The sequence below is a fragment of the Spermophilus citellus genome (assembly GCF_964194105.1).
Source record: "Spermophilus citellus genome assembly, chromosome: 9".
In the NCBI taxonomy this organism is placed as follows: Eukaryota; Metazoa; Chordata; class Mammalia; order Rodentia; family Sciuridae; genus Spermophilus; species Spermophilus citellus.
In genome coordinates, this window is record NC_138191.1 from 60,239,201 (window position 1) to 60,263,756 (window position 24,556).

General features: G+C 37.7%; 1 protein-coding gene across 15 annotated transcripts in view; it reads left to right on the top strand.

Annotated features, from left to right (window-relative positions):
* Positions 1-20,977: 20,977 nt before the first annotated feature.
* The window catches only part of ZNF644 (zinc finger protein 644), a 106,553-nt gene continuing 102,974 nt past the window's right edge, over positions 20,978-24,556 (top strand). For 4 of the 15 annotated variants that reach the window (XM_081307661.1, XM_081307649.1, XM_081307654.1 and 1 more), the window contains exon 1: positions 21,296-21,588. The gene's annotated coding sequence lies outside the window, so the exon portion shown is untranslated. The other 11 variants (XM_081307659.1, XM_081307645.1, XM_081307647.1 and 8 more) reach the window with 8 other exon arrangements.

Below are 24,556 nucleotides of genomic sequence, written 5' to 3' on the forward strand. Positions count from 1 at the left end.
TAGAAGGAACAACACGCGGAGAAAAAAACCTTATAAGTACTAACCTGTGTAGAGCATCACAGGGAATGAAGTTTCAGAATAACTGGAGCTGGGAGAATGACAAACAGTTTGGTAAAGAGTTTGGAATTTATCCCAAGGGCAATGAAAAGTCTTTGAAACTTCTGCTTTTTTCTTTTCTTTTCTTTTTTAATGCATTGCTGAGAATCAAACCTAAGGCCTGGTGCATTGAGGCAAGTGCTCTACCACTGAGTTGCAAATGCTGGCCTTTTCTGAAGGGTTTTAAATAAGGCATTGACATAGTTAGATTTGCATTTTCTGGCTACTTTGAGAAGGGAGACAAGCTAATAGTTTAGGTAGAGTGTAGTGGAGGAAATGAGTATTGGAAAACAAATTGACTTAGGACGCCTGTATCCAAGCAGTAGAAGAAACTGATTTAATGACTAGTTAAATGAAATGATTGAGGGATATCATGGTTGGATCTAAAAATGTCCCCCAAAAAACTTGTGTATTAGGCAACATTGCAATATTCAGAGGTGAAAAGATTTGATTATGAGAATTATAACTTCCATTATAATTAATCCATTAGCGGATTAAACCATGAGACGATTAATAATTTGAATGGGCCACTGGGAGGTGGTGAAAACTATAGGCGGGTGGGTAATAGTTGGAGGAAACAGGTTACTAGGGGCATGGCTTGGGGACTATATCTTCTTCCTGGTTCCTCTTCCTGCCCCCCATCTCTCTCTATCTGCTTCTAGCTGCTGAGAGCTGAGCAGTTTTCCTCCACCATACCCTCCCACCATACTGTTCTGCCTCCCTTCAGACCCAGAGCAATGAAGTCAGCTGGACTTAGACCTCTGAAACCATGAGCCCAAAATGAATTTATCTCCTCTAAGTTCTTTCCAGATATTTTGTTTACAGAGATGAAAAGCTGACTAACACAAGTGAGAAGGTGAAATTGGGGACCTCTGCCAGGTTTTTAAACTTGGACAACATTCAAATGAATGATGGTGCATTTACTGAGACCAAGAGTACAGGGGAAAAAACTGGAAAGGAAATAAGGTAGTTTTGAATTTTCTAATTTTGAGGTGTTCATAAGACAACCAAATGAGGATTTTTGCTAAATAATTGGAAATATACATTATTTGGAAATTAGAGTAGCTTATTAGATAGATCTGCCGTGAAGATAAAATTTTGGGAATTAGCATGTAAGTGGTCATGGAAACCTATAGGAAAGTCGTAGTAACAGATGAGATGTTGAAGGAGAGCATATGGAGTAAGAAAAGCTCTTCAGAAGTCTTGAGGAATTCCAACACATAATGGTAGATAAGAACAAGCCTATGATGGAGATTGAGAAGGACTTTCTAGAGAGACTGCAAGAAAACCAGGAGAGTGTGGTGCTGCCCAAGTTAAAGGCACACAATGTGTTTAGGGAGAAGGATTCTCTTACGTTGACAGCCCAATTTCTAACATCTTTAGCTCAGAGAACAGCATGAAACACTCTTCATATATTGAGTCTTTTTTTATTCCATCTTCTAGAATACCCTCCCTCCTTTCTCTGATTTGGGAAAAAAGAAAGAATAACATTTCATTCCTTAACTCTCTTTTAAAGCAGGTTTCACCTTTTCCTATAGTCTGTTGCTTTTGTGACTATCTTCCCTGTTATACCATGACCAGTACAGTACCTGGCATATAGTAGGAGTTCAATGAATGTTAGTTGAAACAGTTCATGTAAATAATATTGAGTTACGTTTATTAAATACTTACTGTTTCTGAATGCCTGTGCTAGTGCTTGGTTTATAATACTATTTTTAATCTTATAAAAAAATGTGCAAGGGGACATGATTATTCCCATTTTATAGAGGAGAAACCAAGACTAAGAGAAAAATAACTGCCCCAACATGGCTTGGAGAGTTGCAAAACTGCAATTCACAAACAAGTCTGCATGATTCCAAAGTCCATGGTTTTAACCACCACCTCTCCCAAAGAGAAGTAAACATTCACATTTCTCCAGACATCTGTGGAGGAGACATTTTTTAATTGGCAACTTTCCCAGTTCATCTCAAATTCTAGCACATAAACAGCAGCCTGCTCTCATTCCAAGAATGCTTTACTTTACTCTGGGTCTGACTGAGCCTCTACTGAGCTGTCTTGCCAACCTGTGGAACAGCAGTAGGTCTTTCCTTCATTCCCTCATTTAAGCCTGCCTGCCTACTCAAATTCTGGCTCATTCTTGAGATCAGTACCTTAATTCCACTTTTCTCTTCCTAACATTTCTTTGCCCCACTTGATTCATAGAATTACTCAAGAATCTTTTTTTTCTTTTAATGCCCATAGTGGTTTCTTATCAACATCTAGTGTGGAGCTATGATCAACACACTAGAACTGTAAGCTTCACCACCCAGAAACCCTGTCAATCTTGCACTGTTCCCAATATGCTGGACAATGTGGTTCCCAGGACCCACTGGACACACAATGAATAATGGTTGGCTGAATTAGTCTGATGGTGATACAATTCCAAACTTGGCTGACTGTTAAAGCAACAGAGCATGCTGTGCAGAGTAAAATCATAAACTTATGGAGGTCCATTTCAAAACTTCAAGTGAGAAGAATTGTTTTCATGAAGGTTTACCTGAAGAGTCTGCAGGCCAGTCCTTCAAGATACTAACAGACTGAAGATTGAATGAGGAGAGACAGCGTAAGTTGCCTTTGGAAGGAGGAAAAATTTTCACAAGTCATCTTAGATAATTCACAAAGCAATCTGTCTTAGGGTGATTTAGAGCCACATATGTAAGATTGCCTGATTATTTATCTAAATAATTATTTATCTTCATAACATGTTTAGAATAGAGCAAAGATTTCTACCTCAATAGTGAATGAGTTTGGCAGTAGGCTTTGGAAACCAGCAAGGTCCTTGCTGGCATGGTGGTACCAATTGCTTGGGAGGCTGAGGCAGGAAGATCTCTTTAGCCTGGGAGTTTGAGACCAGCCTAGGCAACATAGTGAGATCCCATCTCTCAAAAAAAAAAAAAGAAAAAAAGAAAAAAAAAAAAAAAGAAAAGAAAAGAAAAAGAAAAAAAGAAAGAAAAGAAAAGAAAAAGCTGAGGGAAATTATAAATTCTAGCACCATCCTTCTCCACTTTCATGGATTCTCTCTTATTTTCTGTTACTATTTCAGCTATTTCTCCTGGCAGTATACTTGCAGGCAAAATACTGATATTTGGCTAGATTTATACTTTACACTGAATTATGGATGATGATCATTCTGGAATTCCTGGCCAGCTTACTTATCATGGCTAAATGTAAAATCTGTGCATTGCCCTGCTTAGGGAAGTATCTGGCACATGATTAAGTTTCTAATAAAAATAACCACTATTATCCATAAGAATAGAGAACTTGATATCTTATCTTTTCAGGGATATTGCAGGCAAATGCCCCTTTTTCCATTTTGTTCCCTTCTTAGGAAAATATCATTGTTGAAAACCTTTCCTCAGAGCTGTTACAAGATCACTGCATTTTTATGTGCAAAAAAAAAAAAAAAAAAAAAACCATTTTCTTTTTTGGTTCTAGTGCTTCTTTACAACATTTTTTTCATATTAGTCAGATTGGCTATCATTGCTGGTTTCCAAAGCCTACTGCCAAACTCATCAATTTCTGTTCTCAGCCTTTAGGCATTTGTTTTTGTTTTCTCTTTTCACTAAAGGAAACATCGCTTATGCAATTGTGCATATTTTAAATTTCCAATTTTATGGATAACAATTACAGAAGAGGAAAGAATATGAGTATGCTTGTCTTCTTTTTTTCTTTTTTACTGTTTAGCAGTCACCTCTGCGGTGTCCTTGCAGACAGAAGATTGATTAGATGACCACTGTACACTGGATTCTAGCCCAGAATCATCATTTCACATGGGATCATCTCCTATGCTCCAAACAAATTTTCAAAGGTAGAAAGAAAATCTTCTTTTCTACCTCACCTCAAAGCAAATATACATTCCGAATATACATAAAGAAATACTTGCAGGTATTTAATTATTATGTATCTGATCCCTCCCTCACCCTTCCCTCCTCTGTCTCTGTCTCTGTCTCTCTCTTTCTCTCTTTGGTGCTGGATTATTAAGCACAAGCTCTACCACTAAGCTGCACTCTGACCCCCTAACAATCTTTCTTCAATAGGATAAATAAATAATTTTTAAATATGTGACTTCCATTTAATGCAACAATGATGCATTCATGTGTACTAATGATGTATTCAATGTGTAAAGATCTTCTAAAAAATGTGTTGTCCAAACTGTGGGTAAGACAGCAAATTAGCATTAATTTTTAATGAAAGATCATTGTGAAGGTTTATTGAATTTCATGGGAAGAAAACCTCTTATCTGATGGTGTACTAGATGTCTATGCACATTCTCTTTTGCCCTCAGGTCTCATTATAGACCCAAGGAATTCAGTGCTGGCTACATATCTTTCTCAATTCATAAAACTCACTCTGTAAAGGAGAAACATGACATGGGTCAAGTTTGAAAATGGGGATATGTAATGGGGCCACTTTGGTTATGAATAGTCAAGTGATTCAGAGCTGGTATGAGTCCTGGGATGACTTATGTTTGGGAAATACATTGTCCCCTGAGGTTTTCAAGGGATCAGTGCAGAGAGCCTGGGGAAATAGGTTGTGTATTCAAGCATGTAAGCCTGAAAGCAGGAACCAGGTATCTTTAGACTATTGCATATTCCATACTGTTAGACACATCACATCCAAGTCCAAGGGGCTTAATAGATTGTTGTTTAATGAGTGAATGAGAAATGTTTTGGCATATTTGGCAAAACAGTGGATCGGATGCCATAGAAATCTGATGACTTGTAGATTAAAGAAGACTTTGGGAGATGGGAGGTATTCAGAGAAAAGAGAGAATAGTTCCTCTGTTCTGTACTTCTGATATGTACTGGAAGACATTACCTAATTATACAGAAGGAGTGTCAAGAGCAAGTTATTGGTCTCCATTATCAACAGAAACCCCAATTCTATCCAATGCCAAGGGTTCTGGGTCTAGACTCACACACTCTCCACAGAAGCTGTTTCCTCAAGCCTTCTGCCTGCCTCCTCCAGGTCACTTTGTTTAGTTAACTTACGGACAAAATAGACAGCATTCAAGCAAAAGAATCTTCTCCTAAGTTAGACATCCCATATAGGAGCATGTCAGTTGGGAGTGTTCCTTCCCCATCCAGTCTAATTTTAATATTCTTCCCATTCCATCACTTGAAGGAGCTCCCTTCTTTCATTATTGTTCTCTCTATCTCACTCTCTCTCCCTCTTTAAAAAAAATTTTTTTAGAGTTCTATTGAAACTTATTGAAAAAATAAATTAGACATAAAGTAGACAATTTGGTAAATTTTGACGGATACCTACACCTGTGAAATCATCACTAAAATCATGATAATGATGGGCTAGGGATGTGGCTCAAGCAGTAGCGCGCTCGCCTGGCGTGCGTGCGACCCGGGTTCGATCCTCAGCACCACATACCAACAAAGATGTTGTGTCCGCCGAGAACTAAAAAAAAAAAAAAAAAAAAAAAAAAAATTCTCTCTCTCTCTCTCTCTTTAAAAAAAAAGATAATGAACATATCCATCACCTCCAACATTTCTTCATGTTCTTTTATAATTCCTTACTCCATACTGCCTCATTCTCCTTAACAATAGACAACCACCACAGATCTGCTTTCTGTCACTGTATATTAGTTTGTATTTTCTAAAGTTTTACGTAAAGACAATCATACAGCAAGTATTCTTTTTTGAGGGATGGCTTTACACATCCATTGATTGATAGGCATATGGGTTATTTTCAGTTTGGAGCTATTACCAATACAGCTGTCATGAGTCATGAAAATTCTTCTATAAGCCTTTGTGTAGGGATATATATATATTGAATTTCAGCAAATATATGTGAGTAAAGGGATGAATCAAACTCATGTTATGGCATCATCAAAATGGCGATATTACCAAAAGTTCTCTATAGATTTAATGCAATGCCAATCAAAATCCCAACGGCATTTCTTGTAGAAATAGATAAAGCAATCATGAAATTCATATGGAAAAATAAAAGACCCAGAATAGCAAAAGCAATTCTAAGCAGAAAGTGTGAATCAGGCGGTATAGCAATACCAGATTTCAAACTATATTACAGAGCAATAGTGACAAAAACAGCATGGTACTGGTACCAAAACAGACGGGTGGACCAATGGTATAAAATAGAGGACACAGAGACTAATCCACAAAGCTACAACTATCTTATATTTGATAAAGGGGCTATAAGCATGCAATGGAGGAAGGATAGCATCTTTAACAAATGGTGTTGGGAAAACTGGAAATCCATATGCAACAAAATGAAACTGAATCCCTTTCTCTCGCCATGCACAAAAGTTAACTCAAAATGGATCAAGGAGCTTGATATCAAATCAGAAACTCTGCGTCTGATAGAAGAAAAAGTTGGCTCCGACCTACAGATTGTGGGGTCGGGCTCCAAATTCCTTAATAGGACACCCATAGCACAAGAGTTAACAACTAGAATCAACAAATGGGACTTAATTAAACTTAAAAGTTTTTTCTCAGCAAAAGAAACAATAAGAGAGGTAAATAGGGAGCCTACATCCTGGGAACAAATTTTTACTCCTCACACCTCAGATAGAGCCCTAATATCCAGAGTATACAAAGAACTCAAAAAATTAGACAATAAGATAACAAATAACCCAATCAACAAATGGGCCAAGGACCTGAACAGACACTTCTCAGAGGAGGATATACAATCAATCAACAAGTACATGAAAAAATGCTCTCCATCTCTAGCAGTCAGAGAAATGCAAATCAAAACCACACTAAGATACCATCTCACCCCAGTAAGATTGGCAGCCACTATGAAGTCAAACAACAACAAGTGCTGGCGAGGATGTGGAGAAAAGGGTACACTTGTACATTGCTGGTGGGACTGCAAATTGGTGCGGCCAATTTGGAAAGCAGTTTGGAGATTCCTGGGAAAGCTGGGAATGGAACCACCATTTGACCCAGCTATTGCCCTTCTCGGACTATTCCCTGAAGACCTTAAAAAAGCATGCTACAGGGATACTGCCACATCGATGTTCATAGCAGCACAATTCACAATAGCTAGACTGTGGAACCAACCCAGATGCCCTTCAATAGATGAATGGATTAAAAAAATGTGGCATCTATACACAATGGAGTACTATGCAGCAATAAAAAATGACAAAATCATAGAATTTTCAGGGAAATGGATGGCACTAGAGCAGATTATGCTTAGTGAAGCTAGCCAATCCCTAAAAAACAAATACCAAATGTCTTCTTTGATATAATGAGAGCAACTATGAACAGAGTAGGGAGGGAGAGCAGGAAGAAAAGATTAACTTTAAACAGAGACATGAGATGGGAGGGAAAGGGAGAGAAAAGGGAAATTGCATGGAAATGGAGGGAGACCCTCATTGCTATACAAAATTACATATAAGAGGTTGTGAGGGGAATGGGAAAATAAACAAGGAGAGAAATGAACTACAGTAGATGGGGTAGAGAGAGAAGTTGGGAGGGGAGGGGAGGGGGGATAGTAGGGGATAGGAAAGGTAGCAGAATACAACAATTACTAATAGGGCATTATGTAAAATTGTGGATGTGTAACCGATGTGATTCTGCAATCTGCATTTGGGGTAAAATTGGGGGTTCATAACCCACTTCAATCTAATGTATGAAATATGATATGTCAAGAGCTTTGTAATGTTGTGAACAACCAATAAAAAATTTTAAAAAAAATCATAATACCAAGAATGTAATAAAAAATACTACCCAAAAAAAAAAAAAACTCATGTTATGGTATGTATGTTTAATTTTGTGTCTGTGTTATGTGTGTGGATAGAACCCAGTACCTCACATACACTAGACACGTGCTGTATCACAAGTTACATCTTCAGTCCCCATTTAACTTTTTAAAGAAACTGACAAACTTTTTACAAAGTGATTTCACCATTTTACGTTTCCATAAGTAATGTAGTAGAGTTACATTTGCAATACATACTTGTCAACACTTGCTATCCTCAGTCTTATTATTTCTAACCATTCTCTTAGGTGTGTTGTGATATCTCATGGTGGTTTTAATTTACGTGTTCTTAATTACTAATGTGCATTTTCCCCATGCTCATTTGACATCACTGTATCTTTTTTTGATGAAGTGCCTGTTCATTTTCTTTTTCTGCATTTTTAATCAGGCTATTTATTTACTTATTGCATTTTAAGAATTTTTTATGTATTATGGATACAAGTCCTTTACCAGTTTTGTGATTCGTAAAATTTCTTCTAATCTGTGGGTTGTCTTATTTTTGTGGGGGTAAGGGGCAGGATTTGTGATTGAATACACTAATTCTCTACTACTGAGCTACTTCTTCTCTCCCCTTTTATTAATTTCTTTTCTCCCCCCCCCCTCTCTTTCTTTCTTTCTTTCTTTCACACTAGTTATCCAGGCTGGGCTTATGATCTTCCTGCCTCTGTAGGCTGTCTTTTCATTCCTTTAGCAGAGTCTTTCTTAAGAAGGAAAAGTTCCTAATTTTGATGAAGATCACTTTATCGATTTTTTTCATTCATGAGTTGTTCTTTTGTTGTTGCCATATCTTAAAATGTCAGCTTCATCTGATCTCACAAAGATTTTTCCTAAAGGTTTTTCATTTTAGGTTTTGAAAGATTAGAACTGTGATTCATTTTGAGTTAATGTATGTTCATGAATCAAATGTAAGTAATGTCTATACATGGATCAAATTTAAATTTATTTATTTTTTTGTGGTTGTAGATGGACAGCATACCTTTATTTTATTTGTTTATTTTTATGTGGTGCTGAGGATTGAACCCAGTGCCTCACACGTGCAAAGCAAGTGCTCTACCACTGAGCTACAGCCCCAGCCCACATGGATCAAATATTGATCTTGTTTTGCAAATTGTTATTTTGCAAAAATATTTCCAGTATCCTTTGTTGAAAAGACTATCCTTTCTCCACTGAATTGCCTTTTGCCTTCACTGAAAATTAATAGATTCCGTATTTGTGAATCTATTTCTGGACACTCTATTCTCTTTCATTGATCTGTTTGTCTATTTTAATGCCAATAACACACTGTCTTGATTCAATATTCACTGTCAGTTATGTCATAGACCACTTGCCAGCCTGTGTATTATACACCCAGCCACTGTTGAGTCAGCGGCAGCTGAGTGCTGAGGGCAGTGGCTTGCAGAGTACAAAGCAGGGCTGCTGAGGACTTCCTCTTCATGTGGCTGAGAACACAGCAGTTTCTTCTAGTTTGTGGTAAGCTAAAAATACCTCACTCTCCTCTTTGCCTCTAGTTTTTACCTAGCTCAATAAATTTATATCTTTCCAAAATCCAAATCTGATCATATAATTTCCTTTTAAATGGTTTCCCATTGTCCTTAGGGTAAAGTCCAAGTTCCTTGTCCTTTGAGGTTTGGTATTTCTTTCTCTTTCCAGTTTCATTTCTTTCCATTCCCCATGCTTCTTCCACTTATATGCTGTACTCAAGCCATGCAGATTACTTACTATTCCCTGAACATGCCCACACTATTCCACTTCTTACATTTATTTCTCCTTCTGTAAAGAATATCTTTTCCCTCACTAATTTTCACACCTAGCTTTTACAAGTCTTTTAGATCTCAGATTTGATATACATCAATTCAGTTTAACAAATATTTTTAAAGCAACTAATATGAGCTAAGAACTGTATTATGAGTAAGGAACAACTCATGAACAAGGCCAGCATGGCCTTTGTCATCATGTATAGTTTAAAGGTGGAGATGGACATTAAGCAAGTAATTATGGTATAATTCACATGTATAATCATGTAGAAAATAACATGTAGTGAAATGCTTTTTCCCTGATAATGCAAAAACAACTATAATACATCTTGCCATCCATCTATATTTTTGCTCAAATGTTATGTCTGAAGTTCTCATCCTGAAGTGAGGGTAAGGGAAAATAGCAGAAGTCGATCTTTGTATTCCCAATAGCCACCCAATATTCCTAGATTAGGCCGAAGAAATGGGTGTCAAGAAACCTGGAGGTTCTTGGAGATAGTGCTGTGATCTTAAAATTCTCAGCCATAAGACCTAGAAATATTCCCAGATTATTTAAACTTGAGAAATCAAGTACTAGCAGGCTGTTCCCAAACTCTAATCAAGACTAGCATGGATTTTAAATCACACAGATATCTAGAATACTCTCACTAGCAAACTATAAGGGCTCATTCAATTAGCCTCATAGTCTCCAAAGTTTTAATTTGAGAAATTGAAATTTTAAAGACCACTTGTTCAGATAGAGTGGGAGTCACTATACACTACAGGTGAGTGTAACAAAAGGGGAAGCTTAGAGTGCTCTGGGAGTGTGAGGTGGGGGTGGGGGTGAGGAAAACCCTAGAAAAGGATATTTAACTGAACCTTGGAGAATGAGTAGGAATTAGCCTAAGTGGAGGAGTTGGTCCTGGTGGGTGCTTACTTCTATTCTACACTAATCATATGTAATATGTATCACAATGTCTTGTTTATCTCCCTCCCTTAGTCTGTAAGTTCTTGAAGATAGAAACTAGGTATTTAGGGTTCAATAGTCTACTAATTTCCTCAACATGAAGTAGGGAAGAGAAATTAGAGAAAGACAGCTTTAGGCAGAGGGGTTGAAAAAGGTCACCCTCTGTACAGAAGTATTGAAATTAGGCAGATGTAGACACACACAGGTACAAGGTTTGCTCCATAAAGAAAAGCATCTTTGTGAAAAAATGGCATCTTTTCCTGCAGATGGAGAAAGCTCTGTACTAAGGGACATGACTTTGTGATTGGAAAACAGGATGGATTTTTAGTCTGTATTCACCTGTTTGTGCATTTTTGGAAAGTGCACAAATTCCAACAACTGTATCAGTTAACCTTATGAATTTTTCATTGAGGTTTCTGTAGTTACTAGTATAGGCCCTGACACTTTGGTGTATATATTTACAAAATAGCCCTTAAAGCTAAAAGTTTAGACTAGGGACTCCAGTGCTGGCTTATAACCATGCAAATTACAGATTGTCAGCCATGATCATGAAGATACCTGACAATAAGCAGTGGTGTCAGTTGTGAAGCAGTCATTTCCAGTAGAAAGCTTACTAGTAATTATTGCATATAAATTACCAAATAAATGGGGCTGGGATTGTGGCTCAGTAGTAGAGTGCTCTCCTAGCATGCATGAGGCACTGGGTTCGATCATCAGCACCACATAAATGTAAAATAAAGATACTGTGTCCACCTAAAACTAAAAAATAAATATTTTTTAAAAATTACCAAATAAGGGGAGTAATTAATTTTAAATGGTTAAATTAAATAGCTGATAGAACCTGTTGCTTATACACATGCACATCTCTTCAGAGAGTTTGTAGTTTTTAAGGGTCCTGAAATAAAAAGTGGTGACAAAACTCAGTGAAGGAAAACCTCAAAGACTCCACCAAAAACTTTAAAACTAATAAATAAATTCATAAAAATTTGAGGATACAAAATTACATACAAAATCCAATAGTGTTACTGTATGCCAATAATGAATAGTCTAAAATAGAAATCAAGAAATGCAATTCCATTTACATTAACTAACAACAACAAAAAGCTATAGTAATAAATTTGACCAAAAAGGTGAAAGAACTCTAAAATAGAAAATTATAAAGCACTGATGAAATAAATTGAAGAGGACACAAAAAGCAGGAAGACATTCCCTGTTCACAGACTGGAAAAACTGATATAATTAAATATTTATACTACCTACAACAATCTACAAATTCCATGCAATCCCTAACAAAATACATTAACATTCTTCATAGAACTATTTAAAAAAAACTAAAATTTTTATGGAACCACAAAAACCTTGAATAGCAAAAGACAATTTGAGTAAAAAAGAACAAAGAAAGGGGTATTACACTATCTGAATTAAAAAAATACTACAAAATTGCAGCAATCAAAACAACATAGCATCAACATAAAAGTAGACATAGAAACCAGTGGAACAGAAAAGGTACTCTGGATATTAACTCATATATTGACAGCCAACTGACTTTTTAAAAATGTTCTAAAAACATATATTGGGGAAAGGTTAGCCTGTTTAATAAATGGTGCAGGGAAAGTGGGATATTGATCTGCAGAAGAATAAAACTAGATCCCTCTTATCAGTTATCAAAACAAACTGAGAATAGATTGAAGACTTCAATGTTAATCCTGAAGCTATCAAACTAACGTTAACACACACACACACATACACACACACACACACACTCATACAGGAAATGCTTCAGGACATTGGAATGGACAAGGACTTTGGGGACAAATTTCCAAAACCACAGAAATCATAAGCAAAAAATAGAACCCTACTACATTTTTGATTGCACAAATGGTGTGACCCTACTTTGTGTACAACCAGAGAAGTGAAAAGTTGTGCTCCATTTGTGTACAATGAATCAAAGAGCATTCTGCTGTCATGCATATCTGATTAGAACAAACAAATAATTTTTTTAAAAGCAAAAATAGACAAATGGGATCACGTCAAACCAAAAAGCTTTTGCATAGCAAAGAAACCAATTATTGAAGTGAAGAAACAACTTAGAGAATAAGAGAAAATAATATTTGCAAACTATTAATATCCAGAATATATAAGGAAGTCCAAAAACTCACAACAAAATAACCTGATTAAACAACAGACCTAAATAGACATTTCTTAAGACATACAAGTGGCCAACAACTATATAAAAAATGTTCAACATCACTAATCATCCAGAAAATGAAAATCAAAATCACAATGAGATATCACCTTACCCCAGTAAGAGTAGCTTTTATCAGACTAGAGATAAAAAAGGCTGGTGAGTATGTAAAGAAAAGAGAACCCTTGCACATTATTGGTGGGAACGTAAGTTAGTAAATCATTATGGAAAACAAATTAAGGTATCTCAAAAAAATTAAAAATAAAACTACTATATGATCCATCATTCCCATTATTGTATATATATCCAAAGCAAATGAAATTAATGTGTGGAAGATACATCTGTACTCTAAGTTTACTTCAGGACTATTGACTATGGCTAAGAAACAGACATAATCTAATTGTTCATCAAATGATGAAAGTGTAGGGGCTGGGGATATAGCTCAGTTGGTAGAGTGCCTGCCTTGTTTGCCCAAGTCCCTGGGTTCAATCCTCAGCACCACAAAAAAAAAAAAAATGATGAAAATATAAAGAAAATATGGTACATATACATAGTGGAATACTATTCAGTCATAGAAAAGAAAGGAATCCCTGTCATTTGTAGCAACATGGATGGAACCAGAGTTCATTATGTAAGGTGAAATAAATCAGGCACAGAAAGATAAGTGCCACAGTTGACTTCACTCATGCATGAAATATAAAAAATTTCTCGTAGAAGTTGAAAGTAGAATGGTGGTTACTAGGTTACTAGAGTCTGAGTAGAGTAGAGTGGCGAACAGATGGGGGAATGGTCAACCAATGGGTACTATATTACAGTTAGAGGAATGATTTCTGATATGATATTGCACAGTGGAGGTGAATACAGACAACAATAATATACTGTATATTTCAAAAAGCCAGGAGAATTTTGAATGTTTTCATTACGAAGAAATAATAAATGTTTTGAGTAGATAGATACGTTTAACCTGATTTGAACATTATACAATGTTGAGAGCCACAGCCAAAGGGGCCTCAGCAAACTTCCAGCTGCCAGCAACCAGCTGCCAGCTGATGATTGGCTCACAGCGGCCCCAGCAACATCTAGCTGATTGGCTCCTCTGCGGTGATGTTCATTGGGCTGTTTCCCTGCCCTTCAGACTGCCGGCTGATGATTGGCTCACAGCGGCCCCAGCAACATCTAGCTGATTGGCTCCTCCACGGAGCTGCTCATTGGGGGACTTCTTTGGCTCCGCCCACACGACCCAGCCAATCAGCCTCAAGAACAGGAGGATTGTGGGAGGTGGTGAGGTTTGTGTGGGGGTGAGAGGCTTGGGGGAAGCCGGTGGTGGCAGTTGGGCTCTGAGGGGTTTTCCCTGAGGAGCTGTTTTGTTTGGCATTTGTAGTTCTAAAAATAAAGTTAGTTTCTTTTGACAAGTGGCTCCTGAATTGTGCCCAGCCAGACTGCGGCAATACAATGCATACAGGTATTGAAACATCACAATACTCCATTAATATATACAATTTTAATGTTTTTATATATTAGTTGAAAATAAATTTAAAGAAAGAAGGAGCATACCAAGAGAATAGAGAATAACTTCCTGCAGTTTCTTCATGTGCTCACATAAATGGATAATCAAGTGACTTTTCTCCTAAGTTCCAGGTCCTTCACAGTACACTATTTGAGAAAACATATAGACTACCATATCATATTCTACCAATCATACCCAAGATTGAAGGAGTTGGTTGGTAAAATGATTCAGTCTAGGCTGCTATAGACAGACAATACATAGGTGCCTGGGAGGAAGTGAGAAATATATTTAAAATGTACAAAGCAGGAGTTTGGTCCTGATACCCCTCCTTCCTGAAGATAGAGCTATCTCCATTATCTTTATGGATTGTTGGACAATGACCTGATCCTAGGCAGATTGTATGGAGGAGTAATTTGTCTCTGCTTCCTCACACCACCTGCCTTGTTTATGTCCCTTCTCCTCTAAGACAATCAATGCCCAGATTCCCTGTGCCCCTGTTCACCTTTGGTGCTTGAAGTCCCATGCTGAAATCATCCAACCAGTCTGTGAGGATTTCCTAGTCCGATTATCTTTGGCTCCATCAAAAGTGATCTGAATTATCCCATTCCTCTAGACTGTCTTCTTACCTCTTTGTCTTTATGATATACATGGATTTTCATGTTGCCAGTGTCTTCTTACCTCTTTGTCTTTATGATATACATGGATTTTCATGTTGCCAGTGTCTTCTTACCTCTTTGTCTTTATGATATACATGGATTTTCATAGGAAAATCTGGAAAAATAAAATGCCTCTAGAGAAATGATAGGATTTAGTGTAAGAGCCCCCAGTTTGAATCAGCATTATATATAGAATTTTGGGAAAGTTTCTTCATTAATATGAATTTCAATTTATTAATTTGACAAATGCAAGAATTATTCATTTCATAGGATAAAGAACAAGATAACATATACAACCAGAGCTATGAAAAATTGTGCTCTATATGTGTAACAAGAATTGTAATGCATTCTGCTGTCATATATAAATAAAAAATGCATATAAGAAAAAGAACAAAATGACATTGTAGCCATATAAAAATCTACTAATAAATTATTTGACATCAAAGAAAACAAAACAACCCAGTGAAATCTGGGTTTCTGTATAAGCACATGTGGATGAATTATCCTTCAACATCCTGTATTCCTCAGGAACTTAGCTCAACTGATCAGAGCATCACATAGCTTTTGAACTTAGATGGTCTTAGATGGTCCAAGTAACAATTAAGTGGGGCAACTAGTAAGCTTATGAAAGTCAATTTACCAAAATAGAGTTGGGTGAGTTTCTTAAAATGTCAGGCAATTATTGTACTCTATTGGTTATAAGATATCACTGACTGAAAAATATGCCATTAAAAATGCCAATTACAAACTATGATTTACAGACAATTTGATTTCACAGATGTTATCACATTTAAAAAATATTATAAGGCTAGAAATGTTGCCTAGTGGTAGAGCACTAGCCTAGCACATATGAGGTCCTGGGTTCAACCCCTGGCACTGCTTCCGCCGCAAAAATGTGTTACATAATCGATGAAACATGGGTTATAAAATATTGATATTTTTGTTTATATATGGCTATGTATCTTTGAGGAAAATCAAGGTTATTTTTCTGGTGACAGCAGACCAATTGTTCAAGTTCCTTTGATAGGTACATCCTCAATAGCAGACCAGAGTTTGCTATCAAAGTTTCATAACACCATCTATAAAAATCATATTCATCTAATTCTATGCTCATCAAGCAAGTAATTTGGTGTTCTTGGCACTCTTCTCTACAGGGAGGGAATGTTTCAATAAATCTGCCTGAGTATTACATTATGTTTGGCAGTCAAAACTTTTACTGTGAATCAATACTATATCAACATGTGATGTATCCATTAGTCTTTTATATATTTCATTATTTCGTTTACCTGAGCTTGATCAACTGTGGTTAAAACTTATTTTTTAATTTAGTTTTTATATTTTGATACCAGAGATTAAACCCAGAGACACTCAACCACTGAATCACATTCCCAACCACCACCCCCGCCTTTTTTTTTTTGAGACAAGGCTCAGGGGCTTGCTAAATTGCTGAGAATAACTTTGAACTTGCACTCCTCCTGCCTCAGCCTCCCCAGTTGCTGGGATTACAGTCATGCACTACCACGGTTAAACTTATTTTTAACCTGGAAAGCTAAGAACCAAATCCTGTAGGAAAATGACTCTGTGGCATTACCATCACCAGATGGGTTAGCTTTCCATTAATGGAAATACCTGAATTGGAGATGGTGGTACAGGCCTGTAATCCCTGTTGCTTTTGGGCAGCACATCAGGCAGGGAGCCTGTGGTAGAGCAACTGCTCCTCTTGTGACCAGGAAGACAAGAGAGAGGCGGGTCAGGGGGTAGGATCCTAGTATTCTCCTTCAAGGGTGTAACAACCCTAATGATCAGAAAGACTTTCCTTTGGTCCCCACCTCTTCTACCACCTCCTATTAACACCATGCTGGGGACTAAACCTTTAACACATGAGCCTTTGGGGCACATTGCCATTCCAAACTATAGTACCAGGTGAGACATGAGTTGAGTAATAAGCTGACTTCTTTGTCAACTTAAAATTTAAATGGCAATTTGAGCATGTGACTTTTGAGCTATACCATCATAAGACATTTGAAAGCTAAGTACATTCTGTTTACCTTCACATCCTCGAAAGGGCCCCACATAATGTCTGCAATGTTATAGGCATTGAATATTAGAAGAGAGGATAGCTGTATATTTTCCAGTCTCTGTGGAAAAGGATTAAATTCATCATCTGAGTAGAGACTACATTTCAGACATTCTTTATTGAAAGTGAAGTAATTAGGTAATTAGGACAGAATTTAATATTGTAAGAGAAATGTTGATGTCCAGAAATATAAAGAGAAATGGATGTAAAAAATAAACATGATATTAACTTGTTATATTTTTACACCTGTATTGTTTTTTCTGGTTAAATGTTTCCTAAATGGGCTGGGGATGTGGCTCAAGTGGTAGCGCGCTTCGCCTGGCATGCGTGCGGCCGGGGTTCGATCCTCAGCACTACATACAAACAAAGATGTTGTGTCCGCTGAAAACTAAGAAATAAATATTCTCTTTCTCTCTCTCTCTCTCTCTCTCTCTTTAAAAAAAAAATGTTTCCTAAATGTATATGTTAAAGGTTGTAACTACCATTTTTTTCTTCTTTCAACATATTTTAAAAACTTAAATAGTACTTGATAGAGATTTCATGTTCATTTTGAAGAGATTTAATTTCACTTATAGTTAAACCAAAGATCTCTAAGTCCAACTTCTAATTATTGCCATGTAGTTAAGGAACACATTTGTGTAATTAGGTTTCCCAATTTTCTTTGGTTTGTGTTTTGCACCACTGGGGATTGAACCCAGGGCCTTGTACATATTAGGCAAGCACTTTACCACTGAGCTACATTCCCAGCCCCCAATTTTCTATTACAAAGAAAATCAATACATATTGTTAAATACATTGGCTTGCCATTTTACATTCTTTTTGTTTAATAAAGTACATGGGATATCCAAAATTACAGATGCCTTTTTTCCTTTGATGAATCTCAGCCAAATATTATAGAACATCTGGAATCTTTCACTGGAAAAAGTAAACAACAAAGGCATTTCTCAAGCTTGATGTGTGTGGAAGTTTGATGAAGGTTTAGTGAGGGTGGGTTTTTATTAGAAGGCTGGCTGGTTAGTTGCCAAGAATTCCTGGGCAGTAGTTTTGGCATTAATTTCTCACTCTTATAAATCCAGTTTCCTGATCTTGCTGACTTTCCATAGTTGATCAGACTTAGTGGCTATTTCCCCTTCTTTCCTTTTGCTTTATTATTGAACCTTCTATAATGGGATAAGCCAATTCATTGACCTTGTACTTTATGCAGGTCACCAGTGATCTTGTATGCCCAGTAGATACCCTTATCTCTAATGACTTCATGGCTACATTTACTTGAGGTGTACAGAAACTCTGTTTTGTGCCTACCAGTCCAATTTCCTTTTTCTCCAGGGTACATGTGGGGCCACATGACTAGAGTGTTAACTAGTGAAAAATGATAAGTGTTATGGCAACACATGATGGAATAACTACTTCCTCCTCTTCCAACTTACTGCAGTTGTGTATGACAAGACTAGGCAATGAAACTATGTTAAACTATTGAGAGTTGGGGTTCTTTGTTTTAGTAGAAAGCTGTTATGTATACTTACTTGGCTTCTGTGATGCTCCTCTCTTTCCTGAATCTGTGTTTTATCCATTTGTCTGTTTATTTATTTTCTTGAACTTCTCTACTCATTCCTTAAATATTTTAATGTTAAGTTTCCATGTCCCACTACTTTCTTCCTCTACATGTTGTTTGATGAACAATCTCCTATACTCTATGTTTTCATCTACTAATATATTAATTAGCAGAATAGTAAATATGTTCCTAAATATTATATAAAAGTTTTAATAAATATGTGTATATGAAATTTATTTTGATTCATGTTTTGAGTTTGTTTCAACTATGATTTTAAAGTCCTTATTACTTATTTTCTCATTTTTGCCATTCCCTTTGATTGTATCTTTTTAAATGGTTATTTCTTTGAACAATGAAAACTCCTCATTTATCCAACAATATTAATTGAACATCTGCCAGAACTGTCTTTTCTTTTTTTCTATTGGTGTATAGTATGTGCCTTACATAACTCTATGTAAGTAATCAGTTGGGTGAATTGAATAGAACTATTTAGTGTATAACTGCCACGAGTAAGGCTCTTTGCTGGGGTCAGTGCAGAACAAAAACAAATATAAAACTTAATTTCTGTTTACTTCATTTTTTTTCCACTCTAAACATCCTCCCTATCCCCACCTCAATTAGCAAACATACTGAAGTAATTGCAACTCCACAAAAGTGACTCACCTTCTGATTTTTTTTTGGCCTGGAATTCAGAAGCATTTAATATCGTTTTTTTAAGAACTGACTTGAATTTTATGAGATCATAGCTAACTTTATATATTTTATTTGGAAATTTCATTCATTGAAATAATTAATGGATTCACAAACTTTGCTAATATTGTCAGATTTTAATATATTAATAATAGCCAGGTCTTGCTTTTCCTTTCCTTTTTTTTTTTTTTTGAGACAGTGTCTTGTTTTTTTTTTTTTTTTTAAAGAGAGAGTGAAAGAGGAGAGAGAGGAGAGAGAGAGAGAATTTTCAATATCCATTTTTTAGTTCTCGGCAGACACAACATCTTTGTTGGTATGTGGTGCTGAGGATCGAACCCGGGCCGCACGCATCCCAGGCGAGCGCGCTACCGCTTGAGCCACATCCCCAGCCCTTCCTTTTCTTTTTAAAAAAGATTCTTCACCGGGTATATTCATCAGAGCATCATTTTAGTCACAGTAAGTAGATGTCATTGCAAATTTTCTCCCAGGGTTTAGCAGTTTTTCACATTTTATTTTCATTCTCAAATATAATTTCCTTTTAATGTTTTTAAATATTTTGGTATATCACTACGACTTTGGTAGTGATATAATATGAAAATTCTCATAGTGTGTAACATTTTTATTTGTTATAAGTCCAATAGTAAACTAGAATGTCCAGTTTTAATGGATTCTGCAAATAAAATTATCCAAAGGGTATCCCCTAATCAATTGTTTGCACCTTAGTGTAAATGAAGAAGGAAAACTTGCATTTTGGAAAAGCCCAGAGAGCTGGGAGTCTTTAAGAAAATTACCTAACCTTTTTTTTTGCCTTATTAGGTTGTAATAAAATTGAACAAGTTAAGAAAAATGCCTGGTACAGTGTGAGCTATTATTTTTAACTAATGAAGAAATTAATGTTGTCAATATCTTTGTTTGAAATCTGTTTGCTTAATTTCCAATCCATAGGAAAGAGTTTTTCATTCTTGTTAAGTAAATGCAATTATTGCATATTTCTCTGAATGTCAATAACATCTTGAGGGTTTAGAATAACTGCTGAATTAAATTAAAAAAAAATTATTTATTTATTTATTTGATGAGGAAGCAGGTTCAGAGAAGTCAAAGAATTTAAGGCAGGACAAGCAGATTTCTCAGGCACTTTTGCTTCATGTTAAAAGTTTGCAACTCCTTGCTTGCTCATGTCAAAACCAAAATCCCCCATCAGCGTTTCAGAATCTGAGGCTAATGTTTGCTATAAAAGAAGATTTATAGAACTCTCTGGGGATCTACTGATTCTTCCAGAGGGTTAACTAGCACCTAGATGCTTTTTATGTAACATCAGTTTGGAGAACCATGACACAGTAATGTAGAAAGCATCCTCAAAGAGGCAAGCTGAACCAAACCCAGGACATCTTTTAGGGTAGGCTGTCCTGGTGATTGACATGCCACACTTGATGCTTTGCATAGCCATCATGCATCAATCAATTGGACCCCTGAAGAGCTTAAAACCTTCCTCTGCCATTACTCCACAGTTATGACTGCCAAATAGTGCGTTCTTTAGTTGTTTTCCTCAACAACAGTAAAAAAAAAAAAGGGGGGATTCTGGCTCCTTAGTGGTTGTGGAAACCAAACATGGGCCTGTTCCACCTTAAAGGGCCTAGGCATGCCTAGTGTTTGGGTCTTGCGGAGTTTGGGCACCACCATATTTGGAGCGTGCCTACTTTGGGGCGGGAACCTCCTTGGGAGTGATTAGGTCAGCGCTGGGGGAGGTGACCTTGTTTGGTTTCTGGCACCCGAGAACAGTGGTGCACTGTTTCTGCTGCCCCCATTTGTCTAATTGGCCCAGACACTCCACCAGCCGAAGCTGCCCAGGAGCTCCTCGCTGGCCACCCCCGCGGCCCGCGGCGGGCAGAGGCGGGAAAGCCGCGCGCCTGCGCCGTGGGAACCGGGGCCGGAGGCGAAAAGCGGGGAGCGGAGGGGGGCCGTTGGAGCCGAGTAGCGTACTGAGCGGCGTGTGACGCGGGGACGCCGCGCGCTCCCAACGTCGCCCCGGTTTGACGCACACGGCACCAAACTGTGAGTTTCAGGGGTTATTTGGTCGGATTAGCTAGGACCCGAGTGGGTTTCGGGCCTCAGGGCTGTGGCGGCGGCGGGACTGAGGGTGGCGGAAGAAGTTGGGGGACCCGGCCTCCGGCGCTCGGCCCGGGGAGCTACGCCCTAGGCTGGGTCCCAACCATCCAAAAGGACGCATTTTGCCGCACAGGCTAAGATGGCGGCGGCGGCCGAGGAGGCGGAGTTGGTGCTACACAAGGAGCCCGGGCCCCGGGTTCAGGGAGGCGGCGGCCGCAGCGGCCGCGGGGGGCCGCGGAGCCTGAGGTGAGCGGCGGCCGCCGCCGCTGGGCGGGACTCGGAGGGGGCGGGGGGGCCTTTCCGCTGCGGCGTCGGAGAATCCGGTAGCGGACACAAAGGGGCTGAGCTGGGCACTAGACTTGGGGGTTTTGTTTAGTCACATGAAGCCGAGCAGCCAGTGAGCAGTAGGGGGAAGGGGCTGAGATCAGGCGGCTTGAGGAGCCTGGCGGTCGCCATTGCAATGAACTGAGTAACGGGGCGGTCCGAGAGCAGTCACCAGCCCCTCTCCGCGAGGCTACTTCGTCCCGGCCAGAAGCGCCGGCTCTGGCGTTAATTGTACACACCCCTCCCCTGGCTTGGGACTGGACCGCATAGCTCTCCCCTCCTCCCGTTCTGCAACATCTTGTGCCGCTAGGTGCCTGGGAAGTAACAGCAAGAGGTAAATCGCTCGAAGTGTTTGGGTTGCCAGGGGCTCGGTGGGTGTCCAGCTAAAGCTTTTTGCCTCTCCAGGTCTGATTCCCTGGCCTTTGTGTCCCTGGGAGCTTAATCTCTGCCAGAGGAAAGCAGGTGTGCTCCACTTCTCCCGTGAACCTGAAGATGAGTTGCCCCAGACCCTTCTCAGTGATTGGAAACTTAGGTGGTGGAGCTAAAGGTTTCTTGTTACCAGACTTCCACAGACGACTCTCGTGTTGGGATCCATCCATGGTTTAGCAACATTAGTGGAAAAGTTTTCTTGAACTGTTTTAAGTAATATTGACTTAAGTATAGTAGTTATAAAGCTTTTATGTTTAGACTTCAGATTTTGTGGGATCAGTAAACTCAACGAGGGGATACACATAACTTGGGGCCTGAAATGAGGGTCCCATTTTGTATACAAGTTAATACTTTGTACAGAGATACCCAAACACTGTCTTCTATTTTGGCCTTTCCTGATTAATGCCAAGCTTGGTGCATCTGGGTGATGATATAGATTTGCCTTAATCATATGTTACATCTCTGCAGTAGCTTACGTTAGTTACATTATTTGGTCCCACAAGAAGGAAAGCATTTCAAAAAAATAGACATCTAAAGTTCCTCAAAGAAAGGAAACCGGCTCTTTGCCTTCAGTGCCATGTGTAAGTATCAAGGGAACTTGACATCTGCAATATCGTCTTTGGTAGGTTTGGTAAGAAAAAATTATTTTTATAATTTAACTTAGATATAGGTGAAACGTGACTGCCAACTAGTATTAACGCAGCGGTATATATTGCTGTTACAATCATGGCTGTATAAGTTTTAGAATTTCTTATTTATTATAGTTATAATAACAAATCATATATTGGAATAAACTACTATTGAAGTACAGATTTCAATATTGAAGTACAGATTTTGTCTTTGCCATTAACAATAATCACTTGAAGGTATAGATAAACGCATTTAGGTCACTAATTTAAATTTGTATTCAAGATGAAATTTAAACTTTTCAACATTCCTTAAAACTTTAATTTTCTTTTTTTTCAGATATATATTTTCTCTTTTATAGTTTTTCTAGTAGAGTGTGATCTTAACTGTATTATTGAATAGAAGATATATTATTAACATTAGAAAATGTATTCCTAGATTATATAGTTTTACAGTAAGGGAATCTCAAAGAACCAGTATGCATACCCCCTTTCTTACAATATCTGAGGATAATTAAATTAGTTGCATAGTGAAAAATCAATCTTTCAACTTCTGTTGCATTGCTGTTTTCATTTGTCACATTGCTTGGATGAGAAGGTGAATATCTGCAACTAATGGTTAAATAAGACTCAACAAGGGAGAATTATTGAGAGTACTTGTTAATTAAATGCTATCACATTAACGAGAACTTCTGTGACAGTAAGTTAAATTTAATGTTGTGTGTTAGGTGACTTTGTTTATAAAGTGACTTTCGGTGAAATCCAGATACAAAATACAGAAATTTCAGAGCAGTGTTGGTTATGAATATTGAGATTTTCTGAAAGCATACTTGATCCAGAAATTTAAAAATTCAACAAGTTTCTTGGAAAGTTTGAGATAACTTCCATTATTACCTAAGAAATGAGAGATGCTAAAAACAACAGTGCTTTTGATACGATAAGTGAACATGCCACTCACACCCTTTTTAAAACAACTTTTAAGAGTACTGCTGCTCCTGTTGCTGCTGAGTAGTGTATCTCTGTCAGGTCTGTGAGGAAATTCAACAAGTCGTAAAATCATTTGTGGTGAATCCCACAGTGATCTTTAACTTTTTGGATGCCAGATTTGACAAACACAGTTAAATTGTTTTGACTCTTTTACAGTTCATTTATGAGGTTTTAAATTATTAAATTTTTTTTCATAAGAAAGTTAATAAGGTATTTCATAATTTTCAACACTATGTGAATGGATTTAATTACAAGGTAGTCTTGGGCCAGGGGCGGCACACACCAATAATCCCAGTGGCCCAAGAGGCTGAGACTAGAGGAATGCAAGTTCAGGGACAGCCTGAGCAATTTAGGGAGGCCGTGCCTCAAAATAAATAAATAAATTGCATATTAGTCTTGTGATAATTAGGGTTATACTTTTAGATTATTTGTAATTATAAAGTGTGTCTGTAACCTGTAAACTTTAAATGCTTTCCAGGTTTAGTTTGTGTTGCAGTTTCATGGGAGGTAGAGTTTTGGTTGAATTGAGAATGTAGTGGGCAGCAAAAAGGGAAAAGACTCAAGGAAAGTGTCAAGATGATGTGATTTAGAGAAAGTTCAGGTACTTCTGTCATCCTAAACACACTATTAGTTGATTAGGGTTGTTTTCTTTTCTGCACATGTGACTGGGAGAAAAAGAGTGGATCTTAGTCTTGTGGGAATGCATTTCTCTCAGCATTCTTTCAATAGCATCTCAGAACTGCTTTTCTGTCAATAAGGCAGTTGTAGCTTGCAGCAAACAAAAACTAGCATGTTGAATTATCTAACCCTAATTGGTAGAAAACCCGTTCTGCAGGCCTTTAAAAAAA